The sequence below is a fragment of the Cyphomyrmex costatus genome, unplaced genomic scaffold (genome assembly GCF_001594065.2).
Source record: "Cyphomyrmex costatus isolate MS0001 unplaced genomic scaffold, Ccosl1.0 scaffold148, whole genome shotgun sequence".
Lineage (NCBI taxonomy): Eukaryota > Metazoa > Arthropoda > Insecta > Hymenoptera > Formicidae > Cyphomyrmex > Cyphomyrmex costatus.
Window position 1 is genome coordinate 274,901 of NW_017275477.1, and position 5,937 is coordinate 280,837.

Here is a 5,937-nt window from a genome sequence, read left to right on the forward strand (position 1 = left end):
TATATATATATATTTTAAATATATAACGTACCGAGATAATATATATCAATTTGTACTGTAATCGGTCAAATGACCTGTCGTGATAAATAACGCTAGACTACACGTGTTTACCAGATTTAACAAATAAAAATGTAAATAAATGATGTAAAATTAATTGTATATATTTCATAGAAAAAAATCATGAAGTCAAATATGTGAAAAAGCGATAACATATTATGCGAATTTTCTAATCAAAAGTTACAACCGGTCATTTGACCGAGTCATGGTACGTTTAGTGTTAACTGTATCGATATAATTTTTTTATCTTTATTCTCTTACATAATATTTGTATAACCTCTTAACATATTTATTTTGTATTAAATTAACTCAAAAATTTGAGTGAACCGTTTGCAACATGCGGTTTATTTTAAATTCGATACATTCTTTCCAACTGTGTAGATTATTATACATATTTTACGCGTAAATCCACAACTCTGAGTTAAAATTGCTCGCATTTATTGAAATAAATTTGAAATTTAGGATTGCATATATTCTGTTATAGAATCCATCCTCGCCATGGATTGCTCCTGCATGATGAAGACAGGTGCTTGGTCGTCGTGGACTGCGGAACCACCGTTTTATAGTATCTTGAAAAATACGTCTTGCGAGATACAAAATCCACTGCGTGTATATGCGCATCGATAGTCGAGACACATACACTTTTAGGAAATATATATTGAGACGTTCTGAATGGAAAAAGACTCTCTGTGGATGTATAATCCACAATATTCTGCAGCTCTATTTATATTTATTTGATATCATTATTTATACTTGTCTCGTGACAATTAATTTTTTCCTAAATATTATTTCCTGATTTTTAATTCTAGCAGAATTAAAAGTAAAACTAATTAATATCATACTGTTTAAGTATTATATCCTTAATACTATACAAATGCATTCGTTGAATTTAATTTTGGATTGAAAAATCGTTTAGATTTATACGAATGTAACCAACTCAGTTGTTTATTTATAAAGAATAAATTTTTGTAATTATAATAGCGACGATATGAAGGACGTATATTACGTAAAAATGTTTCGTAACTATTTCCTGCTGGAATTAAAAGCAACATTTTGATACTAGCAACATAGAGTTATGTACTATTGTTTTTTTTATTACATTCAAAGGAGACTGGGGATTTCAAACTGTTCGATGTAGAAGATTATACAATAGAATATAGTCGTTTTGCGCAATACTTTTTTGTGAACTATATTAGAAATATACCAAACAACAAATAGTCAAAAATCGGGACATTAACGTGTTATATTATCCTGATATTGAACATGTGTATTGCCTGGGAATCGGGACGTGGGTTTTTATCTCTAACGCGAAAGCGAGGCTTTCCTTTGTTACTTCTTCTCTTGTGAACGATACTATAAAAAAAATTAAAATTAACTATCATATATGATCTCTGTTTATTTTGCCCAATTTATACCATCAAGCCGTTTTTAAAAAATGTTGTACCTTATTACAGATATTGTTACCATAATTGATAAACTAACTCTACTAAAAATTAGCTAAGGCATATTATTGTCCACCATTATAGTTGAATTGTAATTTATAATGCCAAAAATTAATTAAATTAATTAAAAAGCTCAAAAAGTGATGCAAAAATTCACCTGCAAATTATATTTTACTGTAAAATCCGCAAACGTGACACGACGCCTTTGTCGCAAACGATGTTACACAACAATTAAATATAATATCAACAATCTATATAAAAAAAGACGAAAAGCTATACGTCATATTCTGAATTATAGTTACACAGAATTATTAGCTTTTTAAGAATCAATTTCTAATTATAAGAAGTAATTCTCGGCATCCTGTAATAATCTTGACAACATATGTCAAGGTCAAGGTCATCGATGGGTGGTCCCCTTTTATAAAGGTTTACCGCTCTCACTTCGCGTAGAAAGTCAAAACCCAGGTATTTTTTTGTTCACGAAGGACAAGAGACGACTAAAACCTGTTGGAAATTACTCAGGGTCATGACCTCGATAACATATGTCAAGGTCAAGTTCATCGGAGCTAGGCCCCTAAAGTGAACATTTACCTTGTATTATACAAAATTATACTTTTAAGTCTCTAAATATCTCAGACACTATAAGAGACCTAGTTGTTAAGGCAAAGTTATGCCTCGAATCATCATTAAACGAAATATTCGATCAGATGGCTTTTCCTTTCATCAAAATTTGAACAATTTTTAAGTTGCCACATAATTTATCTCATCGTTAAAACTCAATGTACGATTAATATCTTACATAGAGACCTAAAGTTAAAAAAAAAATTTTTTTTTAATGTTCTAACATTGTTATATTTCTTCAAAATCATGTAATCTTTAAATATAAATGAAATAAAGATAAAAACAATTGGTATTTTGCACAAAAAACCATTTTATACATATCAGATAACTAAGCTAGATATACACATCTAAAAATAATTTTACTATATTAGATTATTAAAATAATTGCTTGAATAAAAAACAAAATAATTATTTGAATAAGAATCTTATGAGCTACAAAAGGTGAAAAGTGCTGCACAAAGTTTAAAAATTTGGAATAATTCATCGAAAAATGATCGTATCGAGATCGATAAAAATCATTTTAAAGACAAAATTCTATACTTTCACGTTGATGTTGTCCCATTGAGCGACGACATCCGATTCACACCATGGACTATCGCAAAGTTGGACCTTTGATTATCATAATAATCAATAAGCTAAACAAGGGCGAAGTAAGAGTCAAATTACAATTAAAAATCTAAATAATTCTGATAATTTATTCTAATATATTATATATTAATTATCAATTTTGCATGTTTTTACTTTGTCATCCGCCATTTTGAAAATAATGGCCTAGTACAATTCCCATTCAAACGGTCTTAAAATGGACATTTCAAGCTTCATTTTGCTTTTTTAAACATATTTTTATTTTTATTATTTACCAAGTTATGATCATTTAAAATTTGGTAAATTTTTCCCAAATTTATAGTGTACCGCTTTTTTTGCGAGCGAGTGTATTAAGTATATAAATTTAATTTACAAAAAACGTTATATTGTTAGCATTAACTTCTTTATACTACGTAAAACGCTTTATCGAAGTCATCTACTTCGACTCTAGTCGATTCGATGTTAAAAGTGTCGTAAATAAACAATATCTCTGAAGTACTTTGGAACCTAGTATAAAGAATTAATATTGCAAGAATAGTTACGTCTATAGTAGTTTGTGCTCTTGAATAAAGCATACATACAAATAAAAATTCCCTAGAGCAAAGCAATTTACTCTGTATCATCTGTGTACTTATTCGGTCTCTCAGGAGTCGTTAGTTGATACACGTATGTACTTTATCCACCAATATAAGCACTTCGCAGTGCAATTCTCCTGCAGTTTTTAAAGGATCTATTTCTGAAATTCTTATAAAAAGTGTCAGCTCGTACGTTTGATTTCGTGCAGCAAGAATTGATTCAAGTTACTAGTCGACGACCGAAAAATTATGACAAAATCGCTACAGTCAGCGCTAGCACCATTATTTATTACAAATTCGTTTCATAGTGTAGGTTTGTTTGAATATCCAATTGGACAACCTAGATTGTATTCCTCTTGCATGTATGCTTTGGCTAAATGGAGCATTTTAATATACTTTTATTATTCACTAAGCATCGAAAGATTGAAGCAAAATGCACTCGGAGACTTTATATATATTCTTTCATATTTCCTGATGGCCCTTACATCTATTCTTATCAGCGTATATCGTTATAAGGTAAAAATTTTTAAATACTCTTTTGAATATTTCTTAAATTCTGTTTAAACGGATTTTTAATTGGAAGTAAAGAAGTCTTGATATGCAATAACAAATTTCTTATTTTGGATGGATATAAAATTGGAAGTTTTTATAAAAAAATAAATTTTGATTTTCATTAATATATATTTAGATATATACTAATGTATAAAAATTTATTATTGACAAAGTTTGTTTAATAAAATTAAGATTTGTATTTATATTATTGCGACCATAAGCTCGTTTTTAAAACTATTTATTTATATCTTGTGTATAAGAATTAATTAAATTGCAATAACACTTGAGCTATCATCTTCTTATACACATTTTAATAGCAATTTTTATTATTTTAAGTATACACTTATTATAGTTTGTATTTTATGTTGCATAAACAGCCTAAATAATTTTTTAAAGGAATTGAAGATATGTTTACATGAACTCTCTATAGTAGACGACACATTGGAAGCACTTGGTGCTCCAAAGAAATACCGAATGCTGCGTAAATGGATACTTCGAATAACAATTGGGTGGAATATATATTCTTTTATTGATTTCGAAGCAATAAGTGTTTTTTTTGTGTTATATCCACTTCAAACAATATCATTTAGTTATTTATATAATACATTTATCTTCTGTTATCTAAAGTATATAATTACCTCAAATGCTTTGATTTGTGGAACTGTTCTTGGGTTAGTATAATACATATGTTAACATTTAGTATGACTATGATTATTTATTAATGATTTTAAAGTATACGTTTATAACATATGTATATGTATTTTAATTTTGCTGAATGATTTAATTGAATCTCTTCCATTCAATTCAGATACATGAGTTCCAGATTTCATCAAGTCAATAATCTATTACGTATAATTTATTCCGATATTTTCGAAAATAATGCAAATTACAGATGTACAAGGCAAAACAGGTCCATTTTAGTCAGTCAACGAATAACAGGAGCTAAGAATCGCAAGCAATATATGTGGATTACAATGTAATTTTAAAAAAAAGTTACGGTGTACACAAATGTGCTCCCATATTTGTATGCTTAAAGTGTTTCTCATCTTAAATTTCGTAATATATCGAATACTACATAGGATATGACATTTAAAAAACGTTTAGAAAGTGCAACTGTTCGAAAGACGCAGAGTGCAATAAGCTCTGTGTATAAGGTGCTTGAATTTGATACGAATTCTAGTATCAAAAAATGTAGCCAGTCAACTTATATTATCTTTCCATAAAAACTACATATTAATTGACTACATATTTCGGAGATCCAAGAACTCAGATATCGTTGTAGCATTATGAACACTGCAGTGCTATAGACTATACAGTATAAACACGTAATAAGTTTAGATATACAGGCGTTAAAAAGATTACTTTCGCTTGTATTAAGGAAATTATATGAGTTTTTTACGTTATATATTTTCTCTAATTACTTTGCATATATCTGTTTAACGTAACGCGAAAACGTAAGACGAAGTTAAAAAACCAATAAATTATGAGATTTTTTATGCCTTTTTCTAGATCTGACATATCGACCTGAAATGTTAAATATCTAAATTGAAAGCTATTTTTTGATATGTTTATATTAATTTTTATATGTAGGCTAATTAGAAAGAAATTATATAAAAATATGTATGTATATGTAATTATATATATCTGAAAAAGTATTGACCTTCATATTAGGCCCCCATCTACAAAAATAACTAATGCAACCAAAATACGTACTTCATGACACTTTTATCTAAAACACTTTTAACACCATCGAGAATGAAAGAAATATTTAAAGTTTTCAAGTTAAATGTGGATCATACGCACATCATGTAGCTGCAAAAATAATGAACTTTATCTGAAATAATCGCATATTCCAAACTAATAGCAAGTTACAACTATAGATTATTTAAAATTCTACGCTAAAAATATGTTTTATTGCGTACTATTCATACATCTCTTTATGGATTGATTATTATTAACTAATGTAATTTATTTATAGGCACGTCTACCTACGACTATGTCTTATATCACGCAAACTGAACAAAGTATTCAACATACAAATGTCATTACAAATGCTGTGGTACTGCTTAAACGATGCACTATTTTTCATCTACAATATATATGTG

At 28.3% G+C, this 5,937-nt stretch overlaps 1 protein-coding gene across 2 annotated transcripts in view; it reads left to right on the forward strand.

Moving 5' to 3' along the window:
- The window catches only part of LOC108783319 (progestin and adipoQ receptor family member 3), a 10,000-nt gene extending 9,311 nt beyond the window's left edge, over window positions 1-689 (forward strand). For both annotated transcript variants that reach the window (XM_018551865.1, XM_018551866.1), the window contains exon 8: window positions 542-689. The gene's annotated coding sequence lies outside the window, so the exon portion shown is untranslated. The remainder of the gene's footprint in view (window positions 1-541) is intronic.
- The last annotated feature ends 5,248 nt before the right edge of the window (window positions 690-5,937 follow it).